This window comes from Leptonychotes weddellii, chromosome 5 (genome assembly GCF_054177405.1).
Source record: "Leptonychotes weddellii isolate Sample4059 chromosome 5, ASM5417740v2, whole genome shotgun sequence".
Lineage (NCBI taxonomy): Eukaryota > Metazoa > Chordata > Mammalia > Carnivora > Phocidae > Leptonychotes > Leptonychotes weddellii.
The window spans coordinates 151,671,885-151,684,203 of NC_138373.1; the positions used below are offsets into that span (position 1 = coordinate 151,671,885).

General features: G+C 59.0%; 1 protein-coding gene across 1 annotated transcript in view; it reads left to right on the forward strand.

The window, feature by feature from the left end:
* The first annotated feature begins 6,529 nt into the window (after positions 1-6,529).
* Positions 6,530-12,319, forward strand: part of MGAT3 (beta-1,4-mannosyl-glycoprotein 4-beta-N-acetylglucosaminyltransferase) — a 32,406-nt gene continuing 26,616 nt past the window's right edge. Inside the window, exon 1 of the mRNA XM_081822514.1 lies at positions 6,530-6,726. The gene's annotated coding sequence lies outside the window, so the exon portion shown is untranslated. The remainder of the gene's footprint in view (positions 6,727-12,319) is intronic.

The following is a 12,319-nucleotide window of genomic DNA, read 5'->3' on the forward strand; positions in this document are numbered from 1 at the left end:
GCCTGCTTCTCCCTCTCCCACTCCCCCTGCTTGGGTTCTTTCTCTGTCTCTCTCTCTCTCTGCCAGTTAAATAAATAAATAAAATCTTTAAAAAAAAAAAGTGTTATGGAGAAAGGAGAGTAGACAAAGGGATCGGGAGCCGTACCCTAAAGGGTGCTGGGGGAGGCCCTGCATTTGCACTGACACTGGAAAAAGGAGGAGCCCCATGGGTACCTGGGGGGAAGAGAGGTCTGGATGGAAGAGACAGCCACCACATAGCAGGTTGATGAGCACCGGGACAGTGTGGAGGAAGGGGGCCAGGGAGGCACCAACCTAGACCAGGCGGGGACTCGTGACACCCCCCCCCCATAGCACTCTGACCTCACTTTGGCTGAGTGGGAGCCACAGCGCGATTTGAGCGGAGGTGGGAGGTGATCTGACTTGTGCCTTCCAGAGTCACATTGACCATTCGCTTCTGTGGGAAGGGAGCAGAAGCAGGAACAGGGAAGCTACTGCAAGGACAGAGGCGGAGCCGTGGAGGGCTGACCGGAGTCCCCACTGAGGGAGGAACACCAAGGAATTGTGCAGGAGAACTTGGCAGTCCTTCACCCGGGGCCTGAACCCTTTGAGAATCCAATAACAAGCAGAGACCCTCTCCCAGAGAACCATGCATGTGCACGCACACGCACATACACACTCACACACACGTTCACACAAGCAAGTGCATGATCACATCCAAGCGTACGCAGACTAACACCCATGTTTATGTGTGTGATGCGCACTCCCACATGCTCACGCGTTCACATGCCATGTGACAGGGAATTTCAGGAGATTCCTGGCCCCTGTCTAATCCATCCCCTCTACTTAACACATGTGGAAACTGAGGCTTGTAGAGAGAAGACTTGTCCAAGGTCACCCAGGCAACGGGACCTGGCCCAGACAAACCTGGAGCCATTAGGGACCCCTGCCTTAGAGCCCTCTGTCTCCCAGCACTGAGCGAGGCATCAGGGCAAACCCCATCTCATTCTTGTGTTGAAGAGGCCCAGCCGGGAGGCTGGGATCCTGAGCACTTCCTGCCTGGTATCCTGGCCTCCCTTCGGGGCCTTTCTGGAAGCACTTGGGCACAGGATGAGATGGGGTTTGCCCTGGACCCTGGGATGGGTGGAATGAGTACTTAGAGATGGGCGGACGGGCTGGGAAGGGCACTGCAGGCAGAGACCAGGGACAGCAAAGGCCCTGACGGGGGTACTCTCCCAATGGGGCGTGAGCAAGCCCTCTGGGACCCGGAAGTCGCAGTGGCCTCTGGGGGGAGGGCACACTGGGTTGGGTCTTGAAGGATGAGTAGAAGATTTGCCAGAAAGGCTTTCTGGGCAGAAAGACTAAGATACGCCAAGGGTCAGGGCTGAGAAAGGTTGGAGAAATGGCAAGCATTTCTGAGGGCTGCCTGCGGTGTGCTTCTGGGAAGGGCTCATTCATGGATGAGTGGAGGGAGTGCAGGTGGGGGAGGGCAGGGCAGGCTGCCGGTCTGGTGACTTCATCCAGCAGGGGAGAAAGAAGGAAGCGAACCTGACGTTTATTGAATAGCCCTGCTGGCAACCCACATGCAGTCAGGCAGCCAGCCTCGAGCCCATTCTGCAGATGAAGACACCGAAGGCTAGGAGCCAGCTCACGCCGCGCTCCCTGCCTGCCAGGAGCCTTGGCAGGGCTGGAGCTTGGCCCTCGGCAGGGGTCAGGGACTCCTCACCTCGGGGACCCAGGGCCAGGAGGGAGATGACCCAGGGCGGGAGGAATGTGGCTCCCGCAGGCCAGGCGGCAGCTGCGGGAAGGGGCAACAGACCTAGCAATTGTTCACAGAGCCAAATGGGCCCCAGGTGAAAGAGGACTGCCGAGCTGTAAGGTGACACCGCCTTGGGCTGGCTAATCTTGTATCTGGGCTTCTTTCAGCTTTCAGGCTTGCACAGCTTCCTTGTCAGGCCCTAGAGGAGGGGCCGGGGAAGGAGGGCCACCTACCAAGCCCTCCACCCTGCCCCCAACTCTCCCCTACATCCTCTTTGGTGGCTTAGAGCTAGGACAAGAAGTGAGTGAGGAGGGAGATGTTGGAAAGGTCCAGATTCCAGCGTGATGTTGGGCAGTGATTACTCCCATTTTACAGATGAGGAAACTGAGGCTTAGGGCCTCGAAGTGACTGGGACACACAGGGGAGCTGGATTCATCAGTCACGCTGGTGTTCAGCTTCTCCACCTGTTGAGCACCTGCTGTATGCCAACCTTTCTAAATGCTGGAGAAGAAACATAGGCTTCTCTTCCTTCCTGGCCAGCTCTCGTAGAGGTGGGCTCCCGCGGTTGGGAGGGTAGAGAGGTGGGGCCTGGTGGGCTGGCTCTGCGTGTGACTGAGCAAGTCACTAGTCATCTCGGAGGGGCTGGAGGGCAGGCTGGCCACACACAGCCCCCACCACTCGTCGAGACTGCCAGAGTACACTGGGCAGGCGGAGGCTGACTTGGGTATGGCCCCACCAAGGCTGACTCCCTTGCGGCCTCACAAGAAGCTTGGAATCCAGAAAGGTCAGGAGAACAAAGACCGGAGTGGTGGGGGGAGGATGGAGCACAGTGAGCAGGCCCCCGGAGTCTGACCCAGCTAGCTCCAGGCAGGGCAGGGCAATCCCACACTTGTTCCTCTACCCAGCTGCCCTGGCGGGTGCCTTACCCCTGCATGGACTTAGGGGCACCCACATGTGGGTGCGGGTGCTCTCGTGAGGGATCCAGGGTATAGCCTCCTGAAGCAGGGCCTTGGGAACACAGCTTTCCTCAAGTGGCCATTTTCAGACAGGTCAAGATGAACAATCACTGCTTTTTTTTTTTTTTTTTTAAAGATTTTATCTATTTATTTGACAGAGAGAGAGCACAAGTAGGCAGAGCGGCAGGCAGAGGGTGAGAGAGAAGCAGGCTTCTCGCTGAGCAGAGAGCCCGATGTGGGGCTCGATCCCAGGACCCTGGGATCATGACCTGAGCCGAAGGCAGACGCTTAACGACTGAGCCACCCAGGCGCCCCTGCTTTTTTTAATGACAGGTAATATGCACACAAATGGCATTAATCATTTTTTTTTCCCTGGCAAATACTTATTGGGTGTCTCCCCCAGACCCAGCTAAGGGTGCTCAGGAGACAGTGTCCCCGCGGTCACTGTGCCAGTTGGACAATCTGGCTGGCACGCCCTGAGGGGGGCACCTTATGTACGGGGACCCATTTCACCCTCTGAGGCGCTTGAGGAGGGAAGCTTCCTTATCCCCATTTCACAGATGAGGAAACTAAGAGCTAAGCCACTCACATGAAGACCCAGACCCAAGTCAGATCTCTCTGGTTCCTGAACCCGCTTATCCCCGAACAGTGGGACCCTCCCCACGGATCCTTACTTTTCAGTCCATACCACGGGCGTGGCCTGGAGGCTCAAGGACAGGAGAAAACATCGGTTTCACACCTTATTTTATTTTATTTATTATTTATTTATTTATTTTAAGATTTTATTTATTTATTTGACAGAGAGAGACACAGCGAGAAGAGGGAACACAAGCAGGGGGAGTGGGAGAGGGAGAAGCGGGCCTTCCGAGGAGCAGGGAGCCCAATGCGGGGCTCAATCCCAGGACCCTGGGATCATGACCTGAGCTGAAGGCAGACGCTTAACGACTGAGCCACCCAGGCGCCCCTCACACCTTATTTTAAAAAACCAAAAGGGAGACAAGCTATAAATGTAATGGATTGGTTTTTAGGTCACAACAAAATGGCTTCACATCAAATGAACTGCATCCAAAAAAAAAAAAAAAAAAAAGATGTCATGAAGGAAATTGGGTGGCTGGGGCTGGGGCTGGGAGCTTCCTTTCCACTGGACATCTTCCAATAATTTTCAAATTTGTGCTGTGTGTAGCTATTATCTGTTCACCCAAATCAATTAAAAAATTTCAAGGGATGAAAAAGGCATATTTGTGGCTCAGGCCTTGATCTGGACCTTCTTGGCTCATAGCCTTGGGAGCCGGAGCTTGTCACAGGGAGAAAGAGCACACACTTGGTGAGAGATGACTGCCATTGGCTGCTCCCTGTAAGCACCCCAGCATGGAGAATGAATGAGAGAGTCCCGCAAACCCGGGTTTGAGTCCAGGCTCCAGGGCCCCCCAGTCTTGTTACCTTGGGCACCCTTTGGTGGGAGCTGTGAACATGGAGGGATACAATATTTTGTTCCCAGCTTGGTGCTAATGGGCCAGCTTTGAGGTTTCCAAGACGCCCAGAGCAAGCCAGACCTGAAACAGTGCCTTTCTCATGGGCCAAAGGATGCCCAAGTTGCTGCAGGAGAGGCCAGGGGAGGAAGAGCAGATTCTCCTGGGGAAGTCAGGGGCAAGGAAAGTGTCTCTGTCTCTGAGAAGGCCCTTTCCAGGTGACAAGAGTACGCAGGCAGAGGCACGGGGAGAGGCGGGAGAGACGGAGGTGAGCCTGTGTGAGGGTTCCACTGGGAACCTTTCCCACAATGGAAAGAGAATGGCAGAGAGTCAGCTGGAGGAGCAGGTAGGGAAGAGGATGCTGACCTTTTGGGGTAGAATAGATGGGATTTGCAGGGAATGACAGGACACCTGAAGCAAGTGAGTCATGAGGATGTTACAAAGGGAACAGGGATGTGCTTAGAGTGATGCCAGCTGGGAATGATTTTTACATTTTCAAAGATTAGGGGAGAAAAAAAAAGAAAGAAGAATAAGGTTTCACACACAAGAAAATTACATAAAATTTACACTTTAGTGTCCATAAATAAAGTTTTATTGGAACACAGCCATGCTCATTCCTTCACATGTTGTCTATGGCTGATTTTATACTACAGTGGCAAAATTGAGTAGTTGAGACAGAAACCCTACAGGCAGCAAAGCCTAAAATATTGACTAGCTGGCCCTTACACAAAATAGTTTGCCTACTCTTGGCTTAGAGGGAGTCTCCACAGAGAGGAGGGGTGGGAGTGAGGCTGGAGAAGAGATGGAGCCAGGTCACCAGGGCCTCCTGCCCTGCCCAGGCACTGAGCTTAAGCTGAGGGCAAGTGGGAGCCATTGAGGAGTCAGGGGGGAGAGTGACCAGCTCAGATGACGGCTGGAGAAGGGTCACTGACTGCTTGGCAAAGATAGATGAAGGTGGGCTGGGGGCACATGGAGCAGGAAGTCCAGCCAGAGGCAGCTCCAAAGGCCTAGCAAAGGCCAGTGGGATCCCCCCTTGAGGACATTTGCTGGGACCTAGCCTTGAGGCGTCTCGCAGCCCTCCCCACGCACCTTCGCCTATAGTTCAGAGCCGTGCTCACTGTATACCCAGGGTGACCCGCATACGGGGCGGAAGTGACTGCTTCACCCGGGAGTCCCTGAGCGGAAGGAACTGCCAGAAGGGTGGGAAGCACGTGGACGCCACCTCGGAGCCCCAAGCAAGATCATGAGAAGCCAGGGTATGAAGTGGTGGGCGCTCGGAGAACCACTGGTGGCCCCATGGCAGGAGAGGAGGCTCAAGAGGTAGGCAGGGCGCGGACCTTGGGGCCTTGAGTTTCGCTGAAGGGCGTGGGGGAGGGGAGGTTTATGCCCAGGAGCCCCAGGACAGGAGTCAGGGACAGGGCTGGGGGAGAGAGAGCGCGGTAGGGCCTGGGGAGGGAGCGCACAGTGGCCCTGGCACCTACGTATATGTACACGTACAGGAGGGTGTCGGAAGAATACAGGCAGACAAAGGCCCGTGGACCCCGGGGTTGGTATACACTGGCCACGCACGCACGCAGACACACAGACCTGCGTAGACTCGGTCAAAGGCCTAACGGTATGCGCGCACCGCAACAGAAGACCAGGCCTCTGCACACGATCCTCGATGGGTGTCCATATAAGCACAGCTGCCCAGAGTCACGCACACACACGAGCCCTAGAGGCCCCTCTACACGGTCACAGAGACGTGCACACGATCACGGTCCAGGAACACGCAGGCACAGCCGCCGGATCCACGCACACACCATAACGCAGCTGTGCACGCCCAGGCTCTCCCGGGAACTGCAGGTCACACGGTCCCATGCACACTGCAAAACACAGACGCACACAGAACGGGACGCGCAGACCCATGCACACACCAGGCAGACACACACTCTCTGACCCGCCCCGCCTCCCATCGCACACACAGCCGCCCAGGACGCACCGGGCCGTGGGCCGGCGCACGCACGGTCACAGGCAGGGGCGCGCACACACACACATTTGATCGCACACGCGGGAGGCGCGGAGCGGCGGCGGCCCGAGACTGCGGCCCGAGGCGCCCCGCGGCCCAGCGCGGCGCGGCGAGCGGAGGGGAGGGGGCTCCGGTGGGGGTGGGGCGGGGGCCGGAGCCGCCGAGCCGGGCGGGAGCGGGCACCTCTGCGCGCCGCGCTCGGGCCTCGCCTCCGCACCCCCACCCCCCGCGCGCCTCCCGGGGGGGCCCTCCCCCGCGCCCGTCCGCTCGCCGGCCCCCAGCCGCGGCCCCGGGGTGCAGCCAGGCGGCCGCGCCGGGCCCGCGGGACGGGGTGGAGGTGGAGGTGGGGGCGGGGGGCGGGGATCGGGGCCGGGCCGCGCCGCCCGCGATGCCGGGCGCCCACCGCAGCCGCCGCCGGAGCCCGGGATGGGGCGAGAGGCTGCGGCGGACGCCAGCATCTCCCCGCCGGGGGCCCCGGGGGCCGCGGAGCCGCCGCCGCCGCTGCTGCCGCCGCTGCTGAGACCCAGCGGGCGATGGGTGAGTTGACCCTGGCGTCCCGGGGGCCCGCGCCGCAGCCCCGCCATCCCCGCACTCCCGGCCCTCCGCCTCCGTCTCCGCGCCGCCTCCTCCGCGCTCGCGGCGCCCCCCGTCACGGCTCCCACGGCCCCCTCCCGGAGCGTGACCCTAGGGGCGGGGGCGGGAGCACGGGGCCGGGGGGAGGGTGCTGGGGGGGCCGAGATGGGGGGGATGCCTGGGAGGCTACTCAGCTCCGGCGCCCCCTCCCCCAACCCGGCTGCTCCGCGGAGCTTTACCCGGCCCCGGAGGGCAAAGCCTCATCCCTCCGATCCCCTCCCCCGGCCTGGGCGGGGGGCGTCCCCGAGGCGCGGGGCTCGAGCGGCGCTTTGTGCGCCGTGCCACCCCCCCCCAAACCTCCCGCGCGGCGCGGGGCTGGGGGTGGGAGGCCTCAGCGCCCGCCTTCCCCACCCCCCGACCCGGGGCTGCGGCGGCGGAGGCCCAGGCGCGGTCCGGGAGCAGGGCGGGTGCGGGGGCTGGGACTGGGGCTGCTCGCGGCGACCAGGCAGAGGGGAGTGGGAAGAGCACCCCCGGTTCTTTGCGGGGGGCTCCCGCTCTTTTCACTGCACTGCCCAGGGCGGGGGAGGGAACCTGGCTGGGGGAGGGCGCTATAAATATCTGCAAATAGTGAGTTCTGGAACCGGGGGTGGGGAGGGGAGCGCGCTTGGGTGTAAGTGGGAATGGTGGAGCCTGAGCTGGGGTGCCGTGAGAAGCAGAGACGGGTCTCAGCCAGCCCTGGTGGCCTGAGGTCAGGTGACTCTCCCAGCTCTGGAAGACTCCCTAGAAGGGGTGTGCGCAGGAATACTACCCCAGAGAGACCCCTCCATGGTCCCCCAGAACCAGCACTGCCCCCATCCCGATGGTACTCCTCCTCACTCCTGGGACACCAGTCCAGATCTGCCCCGATGGGGAGCTGTGGGCGCTGGCGCCTCACCTCCCGGGGCAGTTACTAAAGATCCAGGCAGGGGGCCTCCGAGGGCTAGGGAGATAGGCACAGGGTCCTCTGAAAGTTTGAAAGAGGTGCCGCCACAGCCCAAGGAGGAGAGAGAACTTGCTGGAAGAGTTGGCTTGCTCAGGAGAGGAGGAATGGGCACTCTAGGTAGAGGGAATGGCAGGAGCAGAAGCTCCGAGATGGGAGTGCCTGGTACCAGTGGAGAGCTGGAGGGGGGTGCTGGTCAAGCAGGGCAGGGTGAAGAGAGGAGTGCCCAGGCTGACGGGAAGGAGGACCAGGTGGAGGTGAGGTGGCAGGCCCTACCAGGGAGCTGGCACTAGCTTCTGAGGACAGTGAGGAGCAGATGGGGCTGGGAGTGCTGCCATCTGCCTCGGGACCCCCCCTCCTGAGTCTGCCCAGGGCCCCTGTTGCGGTCAGGGCTGCCTGACCCACATCTGGGATCCCTCTTACTGTGGTGGCTGGGCCGCCGCAAGCAAGTCCGCTTTCTGAGGCTCAGTTTCCACATCTGTCAAATGGGGAGAGTCCGCCACAGGGTTGTGGAGAGGTCTGAATGAGATGATGAGTTTAGGGTGCCCAGCACCTGAGAAGTAGTCGGGAAATCCCTGTCTGCTGTGTCAGGATCATTACCTGGAAAGCAGGGACACTGATGTCAGCTGGTGGGCCAGGCTCACTTTACTGGCTCACCTCATACCGGTGGTGATAAGGATCATGTGAGGGCTGGATGTGACCCCGGGGGGAGCCAAGGGCGGGGGGGAATTGCATGTCCACGTCCTCACGTTATTCTGGGAGAAGAGAAGAGCAGGGGGCAGTGGCAGGAGCCGGGTGGTCTGCATAGACAGCCTGTTCTTGCCCCCACAGGCACCTTAGCCATGACATTCAGCAGACCCTGCTGTGTTCCCCAAGGCCAAAGCCTCTTTGTTCTCCACGCTGCAACCCTCCTGCTAGCCAGCTCTAGCCCTGCACATGGGGACCAGGGCTCCCTTCCAGAAGGTTCTCCAGACACTGAGACCAACAAACACAATGACCTCCTGTGAGGGGCACTGTCGTGGGCAGCCAGGTGGAGAGGACACAGACTTTGCCCCCAGGAGGATGGAATCTAGTTGGGCAGCAAATAGTCCTGGGCATCCGTGGTCTTGCCTAGCCCTGTGCTGGCTGCTTAGGGGCAGGGGGAGGGTGGCAATAATTGCACCGTGGGACAGTCAAGTGCAGAAGTTAAAAGCAAGGATTCCAATCCAGTGGCCCAGGTTTGAATCTCGACTCTGCCACTTCTTCCCGTGCAGCTGTGGACTAGTGTGACTCTGCCTCTCTGGGCCTCGGTTTCCTTGCCTCTAAAATGGGAATGATGCACACTAGTGCTATTTGAACAGCTTGGTTCCATTTCTAGTGAGCATTCACGCCCCCGCTTTCAGAATGAGTCTCTTGGTTCATCCCCTGCCTCCTTGGAGACGATGCAGCCTCCTCCTCTAGATAAGGTGTCTACGTCGCTGTTGTGAGTCCCTATAGGCAGAGGCCTGCCTTTCTGTGTCCATTGCTGGGGCAGGGACAATGGTATGTTGGCAGCAGTCTCTCTGGGAGAAAAAAGGTCCCGGTGAACAGTGTTGGCAGGTTTCTGTGGTGTAAATCTTCCAGCAAGGCCCATTTGAAGCTATACCAACAGCTCATCCATGTCACAGTGGGAGCTGGTACAAGCCTACTTCGGCACCCAGGCATTCAGTAGGTGTTTAATAAATGGCAGCTGAATGAGAAGAGAAGGCTCCAGAGCCTGTTGGTCGGGTAGACTTGGGGAGCGGCGAGGCCGTGCTGTAGCTGGGAGGAGCGGGGGACATTGGACAGGTTGAGGGCAGGACCAGATCACTCTGAATAAGTACCCACAGTGAGATGCAGGGCAGGGGGAGAGGAGGGCTGGTGCCTCCCTTCCTGGGAGCCTCCACACCTCGGACCCTGCCTCACTCCAGCTCTAGCTCCCCTTGACCGTGGCCTGGTTTGGGCTGTCTTGCACAGAATGACCCAGCTGGATCCCAAGCTTCCGCCTGACAGAGCTCTGAGATATGGTCCAGATAGGCCTCAAATGTCAAATTCTATTCCCTTGCTTATGCTCTTCCCTCCGCCTGAATGTCTGTTCCACCCACCTCGTCCAATGTCCCCTGAAACTCTGTGCCAGCCCTCAACCCCGAATCGCACAGACCCTTCTCCCCTTCTGCCATCACCCGCAGCCTTACAGCTTCTTGGGCACACTGCCTGCCCATCAAAATATCAATACCTGACATTTGTTGCGTCTCCAGAGCAACCCATGACTGAGGTACCATGATCATCCCCTTTGCAGATGGGGAAATGGAGGCACAGTGTCTTGTTAGTGATGACCCGTCCTCTCCATCCGAGCTGAGCGTCAGTCGTGCAGGGAAGCTCCTTGCTGTGGACCGGCGGAGTACCACGTCTGTCTCGTTAACGTGTTTGCTATCGCGTGTTCCGCGTCCTCTAGGAGCTCGGATGGATGGATGGATGGATGGATGGATGGATGGATGGATGGATGATGAAGTGAATTAATGATCGTCTGCCCCAGGGAGTGGCCTTGTCCTTTTCCCCATCCTTCCCCCTTCTTCATCCCTGTTGGAGGAGACTGACCCTCAGGAGGGCAGCCTCAGACCACAGAGGGATGGTCACAGGGACCCTGTTTATCCAACACCTCCTGGAAGGGGAAGTGAGGCCCTGGGTCGGGCCGGAAGCAGTGTGGTGGAGGGTAGTAGACCACCCTCCTGTGGTCTTGAACGGGGCCACATGGGCCCATGGCCCTGCCAGGAATCCAGGAAGTGATCAGGGTCCCCAAATACTTTTTCTTGCACCGCCTCAAGTGGAAAGTCCCCTGTGGGCTCACTTATTTTCGTCTTTTTCATACAAATAAATTTGGAACAATAAGAATCGTTCACGCACCTCATTGCTCCATTGTTTTACGAAATTAGAGCTTATTTGGCTCAAGACTGTGGTTCCCACTGAAGTAGGAATCCCTGGGGAGGGGCAGGATGAGGGCCAGGACGGGAGGCCGGAGCCCTGCTGACACTGGGGTCTCCTCTGGGTCTGCCCTCCAGCTGCCCTCTCCGGGCAGGCTGGGAACTTCCCAGAAGGAGCAGCCCAGATGGGGGTCTGAGCGAGGGAGGGCGGCCAGAGGCAATCTCCAGGATTCTGGTTGACAGAGCCCCGTGATGGATGACTTCCCAGGCTGTTCTACCCCACCTTGACCTCTGAGTCATAATCATTTGCTGCTATTTATCGAGCACTTACTATGTGCCGGGCGCTGGGCCAAACACTTTGTCTGCATTATCCCGGCGACGCCTGCTAACTTCCCTCGAAGTAGGTACTATTATTATTCCCATTTGGCAGTTTGAGGGTGCCTGGGGCCCAGGGCTCAGGGCCAGGAAGGGGCAGGGCTGGGATCGTATCCAGCCTGTAGGACCCCAGCGCCTGATGGGGCTCCGAGTCTAGGCCCCTCAGTCACTCAGAGGAGAGTGGTCTCTGAAGCTTGGATGCCCAAGACCGCGACTTCACTGGTGTCCTGGCCTCCAGGCCATCCTCCTCGTAGCCCTGGGGTCACTCCCTTCTTTCCCATCGTCCTGGGGCTGTCTCTGGAAGCCCTGCTTAGCCTCACCTGGGACGCTTGGGGAAAATACATATTTCCCAGGCCCCACCCCACCCCACTGAGTCAGAATCCCACTGTGGGAGAGAGGGCTGCAAACCCGGTTTTTAAAATAATGTCCTGGGGCTACGAGGCCTGTGGGCTCCAAGAAGGCCTGCCCAGCCCAGTGGAGTCCAGGCCGCCTCAAGAGACCCCCTTGCCCTCAACCCACATCCCTGGGACCCTGCTCCCCCACCTGCATTCTCGGCCTCTGCTCTCTCCTACCCTAACCCAGCTCTGCACGCACCATGCTGACTCCCCCACCCCTTTATCCAGACACCTGCTGTTGCTGTTTCCTTCTGGAAACAGGTCCCAGCTGGCCGTGGACCCCACGTAGCTTGCTTAACAATCGCTCAGGGCCCCACTCTGGCTACCCCGGGCCTGGCACACAGCCTGGGTGCATCGTGCTGGGTGAGTGAGGGTGGCCAGGGAAGGGGGAACAGGGAGGGTTGCCGATGGCCGGGGAGGAGCTGGGCTTCCAGGCTGGGCTACACAGGCAGTCTCCGGGGGCTGGCCCCTTGCCTGACGTGGAAGAGGCATTTGATAAATATCTCTTAAGTATTTGTTGAATGGTGATGGTGAGAGGGGCGGGAAGCCGCGCAGGTTGGCGGGTTTGGGAGAAAGACTGAGGGGGACGCCTTCCCAGTCATCTCCTAGGACGGTGATGGTGAATGGTCGGAACTCACTGATGGCTCGAATGGGAGCGAGATGCTGGTGCTCTCTTGCATGATTTCATTTCAGTATCACAGGATCCCTGGGCAGTGGTGCTCAAGTAATCCTCATTGCATTCTATGGAAACTGAGTCCTGGGCAGGGCAGGCGACTTGCCGGGCTCACAGCCAGGAGGTGGTTCTGCAGTCCAGAGCCTTGCCCTTTGGGCAAAAGAACCAATGACTCTGTGCAGCACTCCGTCATGTACAAGGCACCCAACACATTATC